The following is a 22414-nucleotide window of genomic DNA, read 5'->3' on the forward strand; positions in this document are numbered from 1 at the left end:
TTGGATTTTAAACACTTACCTGCGAAATCTGTGATAGGAGGATAAGAGAGAAAAAAGAAAGAGATATGCTAACTGAATTCTATGTCAAACTCAATACATGGAAATAGTATGTTAAATCAGGCAAATTAGGACGTATATAATATTTTCACAGCTACCTTGATTGTTACCTATGATCATACAACTGCAAAGGCACCTCGATGTATTTCAACATGTTTTTTTATTTAATGACTACTCACTTTTTAACAATCTTCCTGCTCAGGGCTCCTCAGTTGGTTACTCATCCGACTCTTGATTTTGGCTCAGGTCATGATCCCAGGGTTGTGGGATCCAGCCCAGTGTTGGGTTCTGTGCTGGGCGTGGAGCCTGCTTGCGATTCTTTCTCCCTCTGCCCCTCCCCCCCACTCGCACATGTGCTCTCTCTCTCTCTTTAAATAATAAATAAAATGAAATGAAATGAAATGAAATGAAATGAAATGAAATAAATCTGCCTGCTTAAGTTAGCCATTATGATTTCCAAGCAAGTCACTGAAGCTCTTTGCTTTAAATTTGTAGAGATAGCATAGAACACCAAATTAGATGGAAAGATGTGAAGAAGACAGTGATAAGATTTCATTTTCAATTTGATTTAAGATGGTAATTGATCTTTTGGTCAATTTTCTTTTGACCCACTTGAATTAATACATTCTTTTTTTCCCTGGTAACCATCTGAGCACACTATTCTTTTTTAAACTAAATTTAATACATTTTTCTCCCAATATATTTTAATAAAAAACAACTCTAGAGCATTAAGTAAAATTATCATTAAAGCTAGGTCAAATTATTTTTTGTTGCTTGTACACACACAGATAGATCTTGTGTCACTGTAATCATAACGTATCTACTGAAATGAAACAGTGAAATTCAGTTGCCAGCTACAGTATGGTTTCTTGCTTAATATATGGGTCTTTAGAAAACATTTAGTATTTCGATGTATTATAAGAGTCTGCCTCCAGCATCATCACTATTACCATATTTATGATTATAATCCACAACCATTATCTTACTGTTTAACATTCATTATTAGTATGGCACATTCTATATTAAACTTGAATATAAAACTTTTTTGATATTTAATTCCTTTTATTCTCTCAGGTCATAGAGATTCAAATTGAATAATATAACTTGGGTAAATTATATATATATATATATATATATATATATATATATATATGCACACACACACACATATATATATATATTTTAAATTTTTTCATGTTTGATTATTTTTGAGAGAGAGAGGGAGAGAGAGAGAGAGACAGAGTGTGAGCAGGGAAGGAGAGAGAGGGAGACACAGAATCTGAAGCAGGCTCCAGGCTCTGAGCTGTCAGCACAGAGCCCGATGTGGGGTCGACTCACCAACCGCCAGATCATGACCTGATCCGAAGTCGGATACTTAACCCACCCAGGCGCCCCTTGTAAATTATATTTTTAAGCCTGATTTGATGACCGACTTGCCACTTTTGCATACATATGCTTTCAAACGTATTTGTGAAATGCAAACCCAGTTTTCTCTACTACTTTCCATGATGAGGGCAAATTCCACAAACTGAACTGAAAGTGCTGAATAGTATGTAGTACTGTTTACTAAATGATTCCAGACAAATGGCAGGTATTTACATTTCAGACAAATGGCAGGTTTGCACCTTCTTGCTTTTCTTTTTAAGTTGGTCATGGTTGCAACTTTGGTTTTGGCAAATAAAATGCAAACCAAAGTGACTTAGCAGCTATTAAGTTGTAGTGTCAGTTACAGATGGGAGATTTAAGAGTCAACAGGTGAGTTATTACATCCCCTGACCACTGCTGCAATGATCTTGGAGGTGTATATAGTAAACCAAATTAGAACTATAAGAGAACTAGTGAGTAAAATAATTTCTAGTTGAAATCAAGTATATGTGCTCTAATTTCTACTAATAAGCATGACTGAAAAGTTAATTTAGTATGTTTACTTATATAGAAACATATTAATTAGATTCATGATCAGACATTACTGAAAAATGAATAAACTCCATCAAATTCATTCCCTAATTTTTATCTTTCTCCTTCTGTTCTTAAAAAGTTTTAAAATATTGATTTAAGCAATGTGCTATGTCCTCAATTTATATCTGTTTTTCTGTAATCTTTTTTGCATCCTCTCTGGGTCACTAAAATTGGTCTGTGTGAAGTCACCGATGATCTCCATCTAACTGCAGACTGTGATCTGTCCAAAATCTTTACATTTCCCCTTGGGCAACTCTAACTCTCCCCTGATTTTACCAACATCTATTTCTTTATTATTGTTTCATATATAACTTCCAAATTTAAATCTCTAGCCATGACCTTGGTTGTGATATCCTTTCTTAAACTTTCAAGTGCTTTTGGACATTTTAAGGTATGCTTAACACTGAACATAATTTTAATCAAATATATTTTCAAAGGGATTTCTCAGATTGGTTACTTGATTAAATTTTGATAAATTTTCAATATTAGATTTAATTTTGAAAACTGAGGGGGTAATTAGTTGTTTTGTTGGCTGACTCATCTTAATCAAAATCTGCTTATTTTTATTTATAATATCCTCTGAGAAATGAGAAAAATCAGAATTATCTTTCATTAGTTTTTACCCCCAAAGATTTTACTAACGAATTTGATTGATTCTTCTTTTAGTTTAATTGAGTCTTATTTATTCGAGACTTGATCATCACCCTATGATCCTTTTTCTCACAAGTACACAATCTGAAACTTTTCTAAGTGATTTCTTTATCTCCATTCTCCTCTTTCTCCAATATACCTAGATTTACCTGTAATACAGATTATCAAGTAAATTCATGTTTATTTGAAGAGACCTAGAAAAATATTTCCAGTCTATACTATATTGTATAGAGCTGAGTCAAATTGTATGTAAATACTTGAACATTTTATCTTGCCAACTGTACTACAGAGACTTAGATATACTTCATTTCCTAAAGAATAAAACATCTGCTTTGCGATTCGTGTGCTCAGTAATCATAGATTACTTATTTTTCAATAATAGTTTAAGGATAATTCTACAATATTGTGAAAAAACATTTTTAAGTTTTCCCAGACTGGGGTAGGGAAAGTTAATCATAACTTTTTTTTCTGCATCAACAGTAAAATAGTAGTAACACACATACACATGTATACATTATATTTAGTAAAAATAACTATATTTAAATGTAAAGCGAGCATAAATTTTTACATTTCCCTTATCTTACCCCTTTTGTTTTTGCATTCCTAGGGAATTTTAACAAATTATAGACCATGAACCATGTCACTTTTTGGTCACATGAGAGGGTATATCACTTATATTGCATTGATATCTCATAGATTTTATTAGGATTAATTGGTTTGCATTTCCATTGGTATCTCCTTAGGCTGCTTAATGGATTTCTTTTGCCTAGGCCTCATTTTATTCCTGTTTCTATTTTATGATGTAGTAATGCCTGCTGACAATAGTAAATGTCCTGTAGTATTTCTATTTCTAATACCGTATTTCATATATTTAGTACCAACCATAAATGATTGTTAAACAGGGAACTAGAAGGTAAATTTAGATTGAGATTTTACAATTGAATTGAATTACAATTTTACAGTGGAATTCATTCAGCTTAGTTAAAATTTACTGCTATTTTTCAATCAGTAGATGTTAACTGGTGGTTTTCTAGTTTGTGTTATTTAAAGTTATGCTAATTTTAGAAAGTGTACATTAGTTACCCAGGATTATATGAAGTATTTTACCTGCAGAAAGCAAACATATTTTTTTCTAATTTTCCTTTATTTCTACGATGGGAATTCTACAAATTATGCTGTTAATAAAAACATTCTGTGACTTAAATTATACATTTATGTTGGTAATATGCTATGTGTTGAAAGTTACTTTTCACACTCACATTCCCTAAATAATGTAGATTTGCCTGATATACTTGTTTTGGTCTTTTGATTCATCCTAAATTATGGGAAGGCACAGCTATGTAGATGTACCAGCTGTACAAGGTCAGTAACTTTCAGGTCACTCAGTACCAAACTAGCACAATGGTGAGAAAAATAGAAAATACCTGATTAATTCCATGAATGATTTTATTTGAAAGTTTTGAATAAAAATATCAGAGATAAAATTTTTTTCTTGTTGAGACTATTTCATTACTTCTGTAATGAAACTATTTTAACCATATAGTGACATTTTCAACAGTCTTTCTATTTTTATTTTTTTTTCAACGTTTATTTATTTTTGCGACAGAGAGAGACAGAGCATGAACGGGGGAGGGGCAGAGGGAGAGGGAGACACAGAATCGGAAACAGGCTCCAGGCTCTGAGCCATCAGCCCAGAGCCTGACGCGGGGCTCGAACTCACGAACCGCGAGATCGTGACCTGGCTGAAGTCGGACGCTTAACCGACTGCGCCACCCAGGTGCCCCTTCAACAGTCTTTCTAAAGCATCCTTTCATGTAAAAAGAGCAAAGTGCTCCTGCTGTGCACATGTTAGATCAGGTTATTTAGCTTTTACCTTAAAATGACCAGGATATCTTGAATGGAACGACAAGTATACCTTTAGTCTTCAGAAGAAAATATGTGTGTGTTGATGATCAGGGTTAACATTTTTATCAGGTAGATAAAATAAATTTCCTCTATCTCTTCCACAGATAATTTTGGAGTAAAAGTACAAAATGCTCAGGCTTGTCTTCATTTTAATAATTACTTAACATGAGAGTCATTCAGATTCCATTTGGCAATCATGTTTTCTCTTAGTTTGACAAAAATAGCATGTTAATATCTTCCTCATAAAATAGAAAGTATTGACCAGAAATTTTTATTACATATGTGTTAACAGAAATACAGCAATGTTTGGCATGTCTGCTGCCGTTCATGATGTTAACTAAAACCAAGGAGTGACTACATATTTGTGAAGAGCTAATCATAGTCCAAATAGTGGTAATGGTGTGAAACATGGGAATTTTCAATTAATCTGTGAAGAGTATAAAGTCAATTCACCAAAATCTAAGTTGAAGATATAGCTTCTGAAGATATAGCTTCTACTCTTTTTTGTTTTACTCCTAGCTAATGTGATAGATTCTCAATTTGCACATAAAGAAATATGACCAAATATGTTAATTATACAAACGCTCATACTAGAAATTTTTTAAAAGTTTCTATCCATGAATGTATTAGTTTTTAGAGCTACAATAACAAAATATCACAGACTGGGTGGCTTAAAGAGTAGAAATGAATTTTCTCACAACTGTGGAGGCTAAAAGTCCAATAAAGAGTCCTTAGTTTCTCCTGAGGCTTCTTTCTGTGGTTTGCAGATAGCTGCCTTCACACTGTGTCCTCACGTGGCTTTGTGTGTTTCCCTTGTTTGTCTTACAAAAACACCAGCCCTAACGAATTATGGCCAAACCCTTGTGACCTCATTTAACCTTAATTGCCTGTTTAAAGGCTCTATTTCCAAATGCAACCATGCTGGGGGCGAGGGCTTCAACATATGAATTGTGAAGGCACACAACTCAGTCAATAATAACCAAAAATGGATTAATTTTTTTGTGTCTACTTACACAATAAAATATTCAATAGCAATGACACTAAATGATATCAGTCAGCTTAACCTAAGTTCTTCTGTGGTAATAAATGACCCCAATGGCTTACAACATAATTTACTATTCCCTCATACATCAATGGTTAGCTTCTGTCCTGTTCCTCAATCTTTGCATGTGGGAAATCATATATGTCTCTATATATATGTCTCTATATAGTTTATCAAACTTTTCATGGAAGAGAAAAATAAATCACAAAAGCATATATATCATTGACACTCATCTCTTCCCTCCTCATTTCATTGTCTACGACAAATTTAATGAACACTTCTCACATTTACAAGACACAACTAATTCCTTCACTGAAGTAGTAAATGTTTTAAACTTAACTAAAAAGAAATCACTTTCATTTGTTAGGTATTAGTGTAGATAAATCTCTCTCATGAACAAATGCTAAAAAGCTTAAGATGTATAGATATGGTATAATATAGTACTAGCATAAAATATAACCAAATACTTTAAAGATGCTTATTTAGGGGCACCCAAATAGCTCAGTCAGTTGAGCATTTGACTCTTGATTTCGGCTCAGGTCATAATCTCATGATTCATGATATCTAGACCCATGTCAGTCTTTGCTTGGGATTATCTCTCCTTCTCTCTCTCTCTGCCCTTCCCCCTACTCTATCTCTCAAAATAAATAAATAAACATTTAAAAAATATAATGCAAGTCAAATATGCCATCTGTGATCACAATCTCCTCAATATTTCACCAATATCCAGCTTTGGAGCTTACTCATATGGGTGTGACCAAGTGACAAAAGGGCAAGAAAATTTAAGACAGTGGCAATATTGCTGTTAAATGGCAAACGTTATATACAATATGTATACAACATATATTGTGGTTAGTTACCTAGTACACTTTTGACTGTATTTCTCACTATTAAAATCTCTTTTAGTTGAAAGCACACCAGAAGATTAATTAAGATGGGGGAAGGGGAGCACTTCTGGGAACTATGTTTTTCTTTTTTTTAATTGTTTATTTATTTATCTTGAGAGGGGGAGGGGCAGAGAGAAGGAGAGAGAATTCAAAGCAGGCTCCATGCTGTCGGCTCAGAACTCAACATGGGGATCAGTCTCACAACCACGAGATCAGGACCTGAGCCACTATCAAGAGTCGAATGCTCAACTGACTGAACCGCCCAGGTGCTCTCTTTTTGATAAAAAAACAAAAAAACAAACAAACAAAAAAAAACCCTTCTGTTCTTTCTCTTCCTTCTTTCTTGGGAAGACAATATTTGGTGCTGCAGAGTTCATCTATTAACCATGAAATACATAACAAAAAATTGTACAGACACTAATATCATTGAGCTATTGGAGGAACTTAAGTATTTCCCTCCAGAAAATTGTTGTATGAGAAAAAAAATTATCTTTATAACTCAGTTAAAGTCATACATGCATTATTTTAGCCCAAATCCATCTTGATGACAGAATCAAAGATATATAAGAAAATTTTATAGGAAATAGGGTACACAGATTGGAGACAAGTAGAATAGAAGGTAAGAATTAGAGAAAACTCCATTGAGAGTTAGGTTCAAAAAATGCAGCAAATTCTAGAATTATTTTAACAAATTAATTCAAGACTGCCAACTTCAAAAGAACCATAAATATTTTCCAAAATTTCTACCCAGTTTTTCTACTCAACTCATTCTTGGTTTTCTTCAGTGATATCTCTACTCTCATCAAAATGTCATATTTCACTAATTCTGACTCCTTTTCATCAGAAGACATTTCCCTCTTTACTGAGAGGAGGAAGCTCTTCAATAACTTTCTGAACTTCATCTCACATTAGTCTTAGAAGCTGAGTTTCATTGTCCCCTTCCCTGCCTCCCTCTTATAATCCATACCTTCTTCTTCCTCTCATGGAAGGAAGATTCTTCCCTCATTTCCTAAGATTCACTCATCTTCCTCCTAATCCAGAATCATATTTTTTTATTAATCCTTAGTATCTCCTTTAAAACCGCTACTCAAGTGTCTTTTAAAAAAATCTTAAATTCTTTCAAGTATCTGACCAAGTCTATTGTCTTTGTGTGTGTGTGTGTGTGTGTGTGTGTGTGTGTGTGTGTGGTTGTCTGCCTTTCACCTACTAATTTATAATTCTTCTACATTCTCTACATATGGTAGGTATTTTGAGAATTGATAGACATATCTATAGTAGACACATTTTTCATACCCTGACCCATGTATTTTCATGCTGTTAAATGTGACTTCTGATAAAATGAAATTGTTAATTTTAATCAAATTCATAATTTTCCTTTAGTTTTTTGTGATAGTTTTAGGAAAGTATTTTGTGTACTCCAAGTTTATGAAGCTGTTTTTATAACCTAACCATTCACATTTAGAAATACAATTTATTAATATAATGATATCTGTATGTTTTGAAGAAAGAGTTAAAATTCAGTTTTATACCAAAATTTATTTGAGCGTACGTCATTTATTGAAAGATTATCATTTCTTAACTGTATATTGGTGTAATTTTTGTCATTATCAAGGAACCACATATGAATGTGTTTTTCTCTCAATGCTATATTCTGTTTCATCTGTCCATTTGTTTATCTTTGTGTCAATATCTCACTGTGTCAATATCTCACTTATCTTTACAATAAGTGCAGATATCTGGTAGCCAAAAGCCTTCAGCTGTTATTCTCTAAGAATGTCCTAGAGATTTTTATTCCTTTACATTTTCACAAATATCATAATCTGCTTGTTAATTTCCATGAAACAACCACACAAAATATTATTATGCTTCTTTTGAATCCATGGATAAATTTAAAGAAAGTTGGCATCTTTACAAAATTAATCTTGCAATCCATGAATATGGTATATTTTACTATTTATTTAGAATTTTAAAATCTTTTTAATATGCTTTCATAGCTTTCAATGCAAAGTTTGATACATCATACCAGATTATAGTCTTAGGCTTTTGATAATTTTCATTGAAAAACAATTCTCCTTCTGTCAGTAGTATATAAAAAACAAATGTATTTTTGTATATCTTATAGGGTCAGGGCTGCTGTAAAAATTCTTTATACATTTTTATAGATGGCCTATAGATTCTTTGGATGTTCTAATTTTTTTTAATGTTTATTTATTTTTGAGAGGCATAAAGAGACAGGTGCAAGCAGGGGAGGGGCAGAGAGAGAGAGGGAGATACAGAATGCGAAGCAGGCTGCAGGCTCTGAGCTGTCAGCACAGAGCCCAATGCGGGGCTCGAACTCACGAACCATGAGATCATGACCTGAGCCGAAGTCCAGTGTTTAACTGACTGAGCCACCCAGGTGGCCCTGAATGTTCTAAATACACAAAATTGTTGTCTGTGGTTAATGTCAGTTGTATGTATGTATGTATGTATTCATTTGTTTATTTTTATTCTGCATGCATCTTACTTATATTCTCATCTTCTTTGTACTTGTTAGAACTATCATTATACTATTGAATAAAAGGAATGATAGTAGGCATCTTGTCCATCCTCTATTCAAGAGGAAAGCTTAGAATATTTCACCATTAGGTATGATGGCTCTGGTGGGTGTTTTGTGAAAGCTCAATTTCTAGTGTAAAAGGTCCACTCTATTTCTAATTTGTTGAGATTCATTTTTATCATAAAGTGGTGCTAGTTTTTATCAAATTATTTTTCTGCATTTAGGTAACCATAATATATTTTGTTTTTACGTTTTGTGATGGCTTATAGTCACAATCCTTTACATATAAAATTCTCTTTCATTCCTGGCATCTTTATGTTTCCTTTGTTATTTTTATTTTATATGACTGAATTAAGTCTGTTAATATTTTCTTTAAAAATGTTTATATCTTGGGGTGCCTGGGTGTCTCAGTTGGTTAAGCATCCTTCTCTTGATTTTGGCTCAGGTCATTATCTCATAGTTCATGGGATCTAGCCCAAGCATTGAGCTCCATTCTGACAGCACAGCAAGGAGCCTACTTGGGATTTTCTCTCCCTCCCTCTCTGCCCCTCCCCACTTGCACTTTCTCTCTCTACCTCTCAAAATAAATAATTAACTTAAAAAAATAAAATGCTTATATCTTTATTCATGGGAGATACTGTCTATAATTTGAATACCTTGTAATGTTTTCAACAGGTTTTGGCATAGAAATTTTCTATAGTAAGTTGGGAAGTATTTTTTAATCTATTCTTTGGAAGAGTTTGTGTAAGATGGTGTTATTCTTAATCATTTGGAAGAATTTAGTTCTAAAGGCAGCTGAACTTGGAAATTTGAGAGTATAATTTTGAATATGGGATCCAATTTTTATTTTGTTCTAGTTTTAAGCATAGAAACTAACATTTTAAATTTCACATGGATCTTTTTAAACTCCAAGTACAAGTTTCCTACTTGTCCTACATCAAATTTCCTACTCAAGATTTGAGCCAAGTTTAACTAAATTTGTGTAATAGAAACTTATTAGCACAATAATGAAAAAAAATGCTAATGTACTCAAAATAAGCCTAAGCAGTAATACAACGAGGCATGGCAATATCTTCACATGTCAGCATTATTGTAACATGGCAGATTACTTTTTAAAGTATGCTATTCTTAAGCATAGCAGTCTAACGCATATATTTTTAAGAGTAACAAGCCAATATGGAACAAGAAAATGTTTTGATTAAATTAAGAGTATTCTGTGGAAGAAAATGTATTAATTTCTTCTGAGAGATAGTGGTAAATGACTTACCTAGCAATCAGTAAAAAAAAAAGCTATCAAATACCATCCTTATATTTTTTAACCCTATCCATATTAGTCTCCTGAAATTCTAATTTTTTTCTTATAAAGTATAGAAGTGTCGTATAATCATTATTCCCTTAAATAAGTCATTTGATTTTGGCTGAGTTCCATGTTTTAGAATTTAAACCAGGAAAAATATTGGTTTCCATATATAAAATAATAATCACAGTATTTTTAATATATTTTTACCTCTATGTTATCTAAGAGCCAGTAATATAGGATATTCTTTGGAGACTCTAAAGCAGAAGGAAAATAACAGACAAAAAAATATTATGTCATGTATTTTTAAGTTTTACATGTTCTTCATACAATTATTTGAAGCTGCCATAAAATTATGTCAATATCATTATATTCTTTTTGTATTGACTTCACTGCAAAAGGGGAGACCTACTTTATACACGTACAAAAATTATATAGTATATGGGGGTTAATATGAAAGAAAAATTTCAAATTATCTGGAAGCATAGTACGCTGTCAGGAAAGTTTAATTATTTCTGACTTGTAAGACTGGTTAGTTGTACTGCGAGTTACTCTATAAAACATTTCCAACCTGACTGAAAATGAATCAATATTTACTGATGAAAGATTCTACAACTTTGAAAGAGACAAACTCTGAAATTGTTCTCTTACTACCTGAAAGAAACTCCCATCAGTGTACAGTGTGGAAAAAAGAACAAAGTAGCATTACCTTTGACTTATAATTGATTTTAGTTGTTGGAAGACACTAAACTAATCAATAACCATAATAGTGACAGAAACTAGAGTCTCATGTTTGGAAGTTCACTAAAAACATATCTGTATTCAAAGCAATGTGAAGGTAATAGTCATGAGCTCCCTACCATAAAATGGCTCTCCAAATAGCTACAGAGATGTGCAAATCAATATATGTCCAAAGTGATGCATGATATGCAGAATCTTCCAATTGAATCCAGTAGTAGAAAGTGGTATAAAAATAAATATGAGAATCAAAATTCTGAATTTTGGTTAGGCTACTTGTGATTGCAAGTATAGGAAAGCTAGTTGTAAGGGATAAAATGAACAAGTTTATTTGCTCATATGGCTAGAAGTCCAGAGGCATATCTGGTTCAATCTATCTAAACCCATTGAATCTAGTCTGTATGTTTGCAATTTCCCTATGAATTCATCTGTCTTCATCCCTAAATTGGCCTCTCTTATAAGAACAGAATAACTATGGAATGTCAAAGCTTTACAGTCACATTGCACAAAATCAGCACAATGAGAAAAAATACCTTCTGGTGGTTTATTTTAGGAAATAGAAAACTTCTTTATCTTTAGCCCCCAGTAACCTCTATTTTATCTCTTTGTCTCAATGTCAGCCATATGCCAATCCTGGAGCCAAAGGGATTTTTGTAGTTAATTGGCTTAGGGATTACCACTGGATTTATCAGGCTCATCCCAGGACCTGAAGATAAAGAAGCTTCTGTTTTTTTATGAAAGAAATATGGTACACTGAAGAAAAAATGGAGTGCTCCAAAAAAGTTAAAAATGAAAACGTTTCATATGTTGGTAAATTTAAAAAATGAAAATATTACTACATTCTGTTTGAGCTATCTTTACTGAAGCAATAAAAAATGTACTCAAAAGGCAAGTATAAGCTTTATCCGTAAGAAGAATTGTCCAAACACACACACACACACACACACACACACACACACACACACACACACAAAGTCAATGCCCAGGTAAAATCTGTCTGTTCCACATTAATTCTCTAATGAGGTCTTCTCTCACTGAGATTATATTCTATGTAGTAAGACAAGTCAATAATTAAATGAATAAAATATCTCCACAACACTAAAATTTATGGAAGAAATCAACAGGGAAATATGATAGAGAATAATAGGCAAAAGGTCTGACTACTTTTCATAGAATAATAAGAGCAGGTTTCCCTGGGGAGCCAACATTTAAGCTTCAACATAAAAGCTGAAAAAATGGGAAAGAGCATTAGAGCAGTTGTTTCAGAAAGAAGAGGCAGAAAGGGTGAAAGCTCTAGGAGACACACATATACACACATGCACACACACAGACACACACACACACACACACACACACACACTAACACACTCCATCCAGTCGTTACAGAAGCAGGTCTCCCTCTTTTGAGGGTGAAAGTAAGGTAGTGGAGACATATAATAATAAAACAAATGTAGAATAAATATGTGAATTTGATCAGCACTTTAGACAAAAATAAGCCCAAAAAGGTTAAATAAGATGGGAATGATGGGGACAGGGAAAGGGTTGAAATGTTAGAGTGATCAGGACAGAGTCTCAAAGAAAAGGTGAGATTTGAACACCTGAAGGAAGTGAAAGAACAGGCCATTCAGAGATCTGGGGGAAATGAAATTTAGGGAGAGGAAAATGTGAATTCAAAGACACAGCTGAGAACTTTCCTGAGATTTTTGATAAAAGTAGGAAGGCCAGGTAGCTAAAGCTAAGTGAGCAAGCTGGAAGAACAGAAGGAGCTGAAGCATTATAGGGCATTGAGGTCTTGGTGAGAATTTTGACTTTTACTCTGAGATCAAAGCCATTGGAGGATGAGTTGCATAAGGGAAGCAATGATCTACACAATCTGACAGACTTAAAAGATCACTCAGGCTGGTGTGTGCTGAAGTAGAATGCAAGAGGACAAAGGCAAAATGAGGGTCATTTCAGGATACTATTGAAAAGTCTAAGTGGGAAGTAATGGTAGTTGAGACAGAGAAGTAGTAGTGAAAGCGGTAGGGATTGATTGAATTCTGGATATGTGTTAAAGGAAACACTGAAAGGATTTGCTTAGGGAATAGATAGAGATTTGAGAAAATAGTATGTATAAGGAAAAAAATGGCAATTTCCAAATTTCTGTTTCCAAGTACATATAAATACCATAAGAAAACAATAGCTTTGTTTATTATAATTTCATGTCTTCTTCAATAATTTTTAATTTTATTAATTTTAGCAAATAGGAACACATAGTGGTGAGCCTAATTTTACCTTTTGAAATAAGTTCTTTGTTGTGAAATAAACTATGAGCAATGACACCAACATTGTTTCTATAAGTAATATTTGTAATGAGGTAGGGTACCTCTTTGTGAGTTTTGTGCAGATGTATACTAACTGAAAAGGAAATTAAAAAGCAATGAGTGAAGAAAAAAATGAGAAAAAATAGAAATGATCTGAAAATATTGACAAAGACTACCTATACTAAATATGAATAAATACAAAGGGTTTTTCTTTTTACTTCAAGTTTTTGTTGAATTACAATATATACACAGCAAAACGGTGCTTATACCATAAGTGAACAATTGAGTTTCCACATGCTGAACACAATCTTCTAACTAGTGCTTAGAAAAGAAACCTAAAGTAAACAATACCACAGAAACCATTTTGTGTCTCCTTTTAGTCACTATCTCAATGGGTAACCACCATTGTGACATGTAAAAGCATAGACTGGTGTTGTCTATTTCAGTATTTTCTGTGCAAATGGACATATTCCACATGTACTCTTGTGTCTAGCTTCATTAACTCAACGTAATTTTTGAAAGATTCTTCTGTACGGATGGGTGAAATTGTCAATGTCATTAACGTATTTTGTGGTAGATTCTGTCTCTAAAAATCGCCCCAGCAATATCTCCCAGCCTATACGATCTTCTGCAAGGTGAATTTGCCACTTGCAAGGTATGGAGTCTAATTATCTTCCCGTTGAATCATGGTGACCTTAATGAGTTGTTTGTATCAATACAATGTGGCTTAAGAAATAGGGTGTGATTTGTGACTTCCAAGACAAAGGTAGAAGAAATATTAGAACAATTATCTTGGTTTCTTGAAATGCTACTTCTTCAAACACTTCTTCTAGGGACTCTCCCTTCTTAGAATGAAGCAGAAATTCTCAGAGAAGTGTAATACATACTTACGTTCTAGCTGAGAACAGCTTTCTAGTCCTTTCAATCAGTCATCAAACGTGTGAGTGAAAAAGCCTTCAGAAGCTTATGGTTCCTAGCCCCTGAAGTCATCCCCAGCCACTCTAGTCTTTGCAGTAGAGGCCCTAAGTATCATAGAACAGAGAAAATCCATCCCAGTTGCCCCCTACTCCAATTCTTGATTTATAGTACCTGTGATCATAGTGTTTTTTTAAATTTTAATCTACTTAATTTGGATTGGTTTTGTCTACAGCAAGACAACTGGAGTATGTAGTAACCATTCTTGGAATGTACTAGAATTTGTTAAGTCAACTGTGGATGAAAACTTGGATTGTTTCCAGTTTGTGATTCTTATGAATGGTGCTTCTGTGAACACTATAGAGTCTGTTGTTGAACCTATGTATATATTTGTGCTGGGTGTATAAACAGAGATAGAATTAATAGAGTACTGCCTTATTCAGGTTAAGAGATGGAACAAAATAATTTTCCAAAGGAGATGTAACTTCTAAGCAGTATAAGGGTTTTGCTTATTCAAACTTCTCCACACTTGATTTTTAAAATTGTATTTAGTTTGAGCTATTCTAGTGGATACGGACTGGTATCACATAACAGATTTCGTTTGCATTCATTCCCCTGATGTCTTATGTTATAAGCAACTTTTCATATGTTAATTGGTTATGTGTATGTCCGCTTTTCAAAAGTAAGTCTTTTCCAATTGAATTTTCTTTCTTTTCTTGTTTTTTAACAATAATTCTTTATATATTCTGGATATATGTATCAAAAATACCTTCTCATATCTTGTGGGTTGCCCTTTTGCTCTATTAATGATGTCTTGAATGAACAAAATATATTAATATAACATAGTCCATTTTATTAGTTTTAAAAGCTTTTTGCCACTTTATCATTTTTAAAAGCTTTTTATACTCTATTTTAAAAATCAGTGCTTAAACCAAAGTTACAAGGTTATTCACTCAAAGCTTTGTTGTTCTGTCATATTTAGTTTTTAATACAATTGGAATTTTTCATTTGATGTGAGAAGGATATTTTGTATATGTGAGAAGTAAATCATTTTTACTTATTGATAACCATTTATCCAACAGATGATAATTTCTGAATACACTGCATTGCTGCCTTTGCCATAAATCACTACTATGTTTTAAAACTTCATCAATGCTCACCTGTACTTTTCCGATTGCCTTCTAACTAGACTAGCCTAGTCTCAGTGCTCTCAGATTATACCCGAAAACTAGAAATAAGACAATACTCGTTCTCTACATGGCAACATTCAGTGGTTTTCAATGCCTAAAACAATGTTTCTCTCATTATAAACCTTAAAATGCCAACTCTGTGGGTCCTCCAGAAAAAAAAAAACAAATGGAGAGAAAAGTTGATGGTAGTAGAGCTCCCAGGAATCTGCATTTTTTAAAAAATAAGTGCAAGGTATTATGTGCTTCGAAATGTAATAACCCTTGATTTAACAAATTAGGAAAGAATTCCTTAGTATGTATGGAAATATACAGGCCCTTTATGATTAAGTTCCTGTTTACATCACCTATTCTATGTTCTATTCATTTATATCACCTTTTATACTGATTGCTCCAAAAAAAAATACCATTTTAGTCCCCAATACACATACCATGACATTTAATCCATCCATGTCTTTGCATATATATTGCTATGTGTGTCACACATTTCACCACCAGCCTACAAAGGCCCAGTAAATCCATGCTATATTTCAAAACCCAGTACAATAATTACCCCTATCGTTCTGCCTTCACTGATATTGTTCTGTGACCCCTTCATTTCCTACATAAAAATAATATATCTCTCACTTCTTTAATACTCCAGTAACTAGAAAATATTTCCATTATTCCATGCGTCTATCCTTCCTAGAAAACTCTAAGGTCCTTGCTGACAGGGCCAGGCATGATATCTGATAGTTAATATATATGTAACATTTTTAAGTAGAACTAAGATCACATTAATGATTTTTATAAAAGTATATTTTCAAAACTATTTAGGGAAATACAGTATCGGATTCAATGTGTGGTTATAAATTATAAACATATAATCTAATAAATTAATATTAGAATATTGTGGTCCCATGTAACACTCAACCTACAATTAAAATAATAAATTTTATTTTCTACTAGAAAAAAACCACATTGCTTATGAGTAACTTCTATATGCCAGACTTATCACAAACTGAGTTGTTTTGCTTCCGATAGTTTGCTCTGTAAAACTGAACAATGATTAACAAAAGAGCCAAGCCTATCCTAGAACCTCAGTCTTTATGAGCAGCCACCTTCATTAATCTTGATATTCTCATCCCTTTTGTTGTAAAGAATTTATTCATCTGTACTTATTAGAAATAAGTGGAAAAGCTCATTATAAATTAGACTTTAAAAAATTTTTTTTGAAAAGATTATCTTAGAAAATTTTCTAAAAAGATGTATACAGCTGACTGGTAAAATGAACAAATGTTAGGTTCTCTTTAAAACTGTATATGTTCAGAAGTCTAAATTTTACAGTTTAATAACTTCAGCCAAGTGGAAGAACCATGAAGTGGAGGATATCACTGCTTTTATAAAGTAATCAGGTTCCCATTCATTCTGTTATTAAAATATTTCCTGATGGGGCGCCTGGGTGGCGCAGTCGGTTAAGCATCCGACTTCAGCCAGGTCACGATCTCGCGGTCCGTGGGTTCGAGCCCCGTGTCAAGCTCTGGGCTGATGGCTCAGAGCCTGGAGCCTGTTTCCGATTCTGTGTCTCCCTCTCTCTCTGCCCCTCCTCCGTTCATGCTCTGTCTCTCTCTGTCCCAAAAAAATAAACGTTGAAAAAAAAATTAAAAAAAAAATATTTCCTGAGCATCTGCAGTTTCTGAGCACCTTGAGAGATAGGTAATAATGATTGTGTTTATTTTACATTTTTTGTATAGCACATAGTAATGCTGAACACAGAGCTGTCGCTTAATAAATTCTTAATTAATAGGTATTAGTTAGTGTGCCAATTGCGCATACCAAGTTTATGGAGCATCAGTGAAATCAAGAGGGACATGTGGCAAGAGACAACATGGGTTAGAGCAGAGACTACCAAATGACTCACAGCCCTGACCTACTCAGGCAATCATTCAATTTCACATATAATTTAATTTCTAACTCTATGAACCCAGTTAGAACCCAGGTTCTAACTCTATGAACACCCAGGGGGTAAACAAATTAATATCCATCAAGCACTAAGTTTGTCATATACTTTTCAACATACATTATTGTATTTTATTCAGTATTCTGTAAGAATGTATGATATATTAAATATGCTTTCACAGATAGACAAGCTGAGGGTTTTTAAATTAAATAATATCAAGTATACTATTTAATATAAAAAAGTAGTGTGAACAGAATTAAATGCCAGCCTGACCTTAAAATAGATACTTAATCTGCTTTACTTGACTATTTCTTTTTCACTGATGTGATAGTAGTTTGAAGGTAATTTAAATACTGAAGCTGAACCATTTTATTTTCCTGTGCAGGACTTCTCAGCCTCTGTATAGGCTCAATCTGAAGGATTTTGCAGGAACTCTGCCCCACAGAGAAGTCCTTAGCCTCCCTGAGAACAGCCAAAACTCATGCACATTTTTCCTAAAGGAGAGTCGCCTATTCAGGACCTCACCCATTTTTTTTTTCTATTCCACTAATGACTATAAGTGGAAGAAAGCAATATAAAAATTGTTTTTCTATGAATATGAGTTATGTACCAACATTAGAAGGCAGGAGTTGCTACTAGTTTTCATTTTAAAAAGAAAAATTTTCCCCTTTGTATTTTTATTAACTGAATATAGTAAATCCAACATTAATTTAAAATGATATGGGCCATTGTGAGCAAATTCATTGTTTTAGCATTATGATAAAATGAATAGAGATAATTACTATATGTTTAAAATCTATTATTAAAATATTGTATAGAGAAAAGTATTCCTTTCAAATATGCTGAAAAATGTATATGCTTTACTATATTTCTAAGGCTTTGTTTTTAATTGCATATAGGCTTGCCCATAATTTCTCACTAACAATAGTAGGAGAGTAAAAGCTATAATTATAGATCACATTTTAAAATGCCTAATCATTATTGAAATATACCTCTTATTCTATGCATAAAATTTTATTTTGAAGAAAATGTATGGCATACAAACAAGGAAACTTTTCTTCTATATATTTACTATTGAGAATTAAACAAATATGCCCATATAAAAGAATTTAGCTACTTGAATTTAGTGACACACTTTAGGTTTCCCAGCACTTATTTGTAATATTTGTGTGTGGGAGAAAGGAAGAAGGCATTTAATATAATTTTAAAAATAGAAAATACATTTACATATTACAAAAATAACACCACTATGAAGATGACTACATATGAACTACATAATTTATCAAAACCTAATGATGACAATACTTTGAGCCCATTATTTCTCAGTAACAGAAAGAAAACTCAACACCACTTATTATACTCTCAACTGATTTTTTGAAATAGTTCCATGTATTGTAATTCCATGCCAATTTTTTAACTTAACACATACTTATTATTTAGTAAACTTCGCATTTGTTCTTAGAGTTTCCAATTCACTTTTCTCCAATTCTTATGTCACAGGTGTTTCTTCTGAGATTACTTTCCTTCTACCTGAAGGATATCCTTTCAAATTACCTTTCATAATGGCAATGTCTGTGCAGCTCTGAAAATATCTTCGGGGTGTGTAGATTTCTAGGTCAAAACTGTTTTTCTTCAGTGCCCTGGGTTCCCTTATTGCTATTTAGAAGTCAAATATCAGTCTCACTACCATTCCGTTGAAGAATTTTTTTTTCCCTCAGTATGTTTTTGAGATTTTTTTCTTTTATGTTTTAAATTATTAGGATTGACTATGTCATGCTTGAATGTATTTTGTTTCTGTTTATCTGGCTTGGGATTCATTGGGATTCTTGAATCTTTGACTTTTGTCCTTAAATTCTGGAAAGTTCTCACCCATTATCTCTTCAATATTTCCTGTGACCTATTCTTGCTGCTCTCCTTCTGCTTTAACTCACAAGGCTTTCTCATCTTACTCACCATCTTGCCAAGCTTTTTATTATTATTATTATTTTTTAATTTTGTTCTATTTTATTTGAGAGAGAGAGAGAAAGAGAGCGAGTACTTGCACATGTAAGTGGGGGAGGAACAGAAGGAGAGAGACTCTTAAGCAGGCTCTCTGCGCAGTACAGAGCCCAAAGTGGGGCTCAATCCCAAGACCCTGGGATCATGACCTAGGCTGAAATCAAGAATAGGATACTCAACCAACTGAGATACCCAGGTACCCTTTCTGGCCAAACTTTTCTTAAATATTTCCAGTGGTTACTCCCTGATGCATTCTGGATAATTTTGCTGTGCTATTTTCCGGTTCCCCTGTTGTATTATTAACTACATTTAACTAGCTTGTAAACCCATTCGCAGTTTTTTTTTTTCAGATTACTCAATGTTTAATTTATTCAATTTCTATTCATTTTTTACCCCCAAATCAGCCAAGTTATTGTGTCTAGTGTCTTTGCCATAGAGTTTTTGAAGACTTTGAAAAGTATTTGAACAAAGTAAGCTGAGCTGTTTATTTTGTGTGTGTGATAATTCTGGTATTAAGGCTTGGTAGGTCTGTGTTTACTATTTGCTTTTAAACACTGATTTTCACTCATGGTGCATGTTATTTTTTATTCTAAGCTTTAGATTTACCTTGAAAAAATTTTATTGGACTACTTTGAGTTTTAGGATGAAGTTTTATTTCTCCGGAGAGAGGCAACTTGACTTTGCTTTGAGCATTTTTATTTGTTTTTAGCAGGATAGTTTGTCTGAATAAACTAGTCTGCCATAATATGGGAAATAAAAGCCTTCATGTCATCAACTACTAAATGTTTTAAACATAAATAAAATCTCTCTAAAAATTTATGGTGCATTTACTGAATATATTCTTTATCTAATGTTCAAGTTTTAACACTAATTTGTTTTCTTTTGAGAACAAAATAAAAAGACCTATTTGTAGCTTTTCTTTATTTTCTCGCATTCTTTTTATTTTATTCTGTCTCTTTTCTTTAGGGTAGAATTTTCATGTTCCCCTTATCTGAACATATATTCTATGTTTTGAAAAATGTTATTTTTGACAGATTTATTGAGATATACAATAGTTTTAAAAAACAAAATTTTTAATGTATATAGTTTTTTTTTAATTTTTTTTTCAACGTTTATTTATTTTTGGGACAGAGAGAGACAGAGCATGAATGGGGGAGGGGCAGAGAGAGAGGGAGACACAGAATCGGAAACAGGCTCCAGGCTCCGAGCCATCAGCCCAGAGCCTGACGCAGGGCTCGAACTCACGGACCGTGAGATCGTGACCTGGCTGAAGTCGGACGCTTAACCGACTGCGCCACCCAGGCGCCCCTTAATGTATATAGTTTTATAAGTGTGGAGATATGATGGCTATGCTATTACCTTAACTGTGATGATTGTGTGCATATGAAAATTTTACTCTCAATATGCACAATTAACATTCTTACTGATACCATTGCTCAGGAGTTAGTCCACTGTGGGTCTCAGTAAAAAGATTCCAAGGCAAACCCAGAAATACCTATTTAATTTCTAGGGTGACTCAAACACTTAGCTTTTGTAATGAAGACTAAAAGCAACTATAATAACGTGAGGCAACATAACTAAATGAATAAAAGAAAAAAATGAAAAATAAATAATGACTTTCTAAATTTTATTTAAAGGCTCACACTAAAAAAAGTGATGCAAATTTAATTGGAACTTTTATCATAATTTTGAACGTAGTTTTTAAAGAGCTTAGTAGACTCAAATATTTATAACATTATTTCTTTTTTAATTTTTTTAAATGTTTATTTTGAGACAGAGCATATGTGGGAGCACAGGACCAGGTGAAGGGAAGAGAGAGAGGATGAGAGAGAATCCCAAGCATGCTTCATGCCCAGCGTGGAGCACAATGAGGGGCTTGATCTCAGGACAGTGAGATCATGACATGAGCCAAAATCAAGAGTTGGTGCTTAACCAACTGAGCCACCCAGGCGTCCCTAGCATTATTTCTTTCTAATGTTTCATTTCACCGTAAAAGCTTGCAAACATATCACTATGTCAGAACTGTTGATTACGGGTATCTTTTGGGAATGTCATATATGAAATGAATGGAGGGAAAATTAAGATAAGTTTGAAAATATGTTTTTCCTTCTATGGCAAGCATTTGAAGTAAAGGAGAATGAAGGAAGAGTATTGAAGGCATCTAAGCCCTATTAAATAGGTCACAAAAGTAAACTCTCTACTGATAAAAGCTTCAAGAAAACTTCAAGTCAATATTTCTATAAGGTGTCCATAGTTAAGGAGGGGGTATGAAAGAATAAAAAGATTTCTGCTATTTATCTGCTCAGTGACCCTAAATAGGTTAACTCATTCCACCTCAATTTCTTTATATGTAAAATAGGATTGATAATAGTGGAATTTTCTTTTTTTTTAAATGTGTTTATTTATTTTTGAGACAGAGAGAGACAGAGCATGAGCAAGGAAAGGGCAGAAAGAGAGGGAGACACAGAATCTGAAGCAGGCTCCAGGCTCTGAGCTGTCAGCACAGAGCACGACGCAGGGCTTGAACTCACAGACCATGAGATCATGACCTGAGCAGAAAAGTCAGACACTCAACCGATTGAGCCACCCAGGCACCACAATAGTGGCGTTTTCAAACTACTAGAAATATCTAACATATTGTATGTAAAATACTATACCCATATTAGAACGTTGAGAATTTTTACCTCCTATTATTGTTGATTTTGTTGTGCTTAATTTGATCCTCCTGCTGTTTTATGTGTGTATATCTCACAGTTAAAATTATATTAATTCAGTTCTCTTTCACTCATTTAAACAATTATTTACCTGGTAGGTATAGTGCATTATGCATTGTGCTAAGCATGCTTGAGTGGGCAGGAGGTCACAGAGGAGGTACAAGTGTTCTATAATTCATACAATACATGTTTTCTGGAGACTAAATAACATCTTCCACATCTTATTATACTATTTTCCATTGTGTGTAGTTGTGATTAATAAATATGATTTAAGTAAATATTT

Source organism: Felis catus, chromosome B3 (genome assembly GCF_018350175.1).
Source record: "Felis catus isolate Fca126 chromosome B3, F.catus_Fca126_mat1.0, whole genome shotgun sequence".
In the NCBI taxonomy this organism is placed as follows: domain Eukaryota; kingdom Metazoa; phylum Chordata; class Mammalia; order Carnivora; family Felidae; genus Felis; species Felis catus.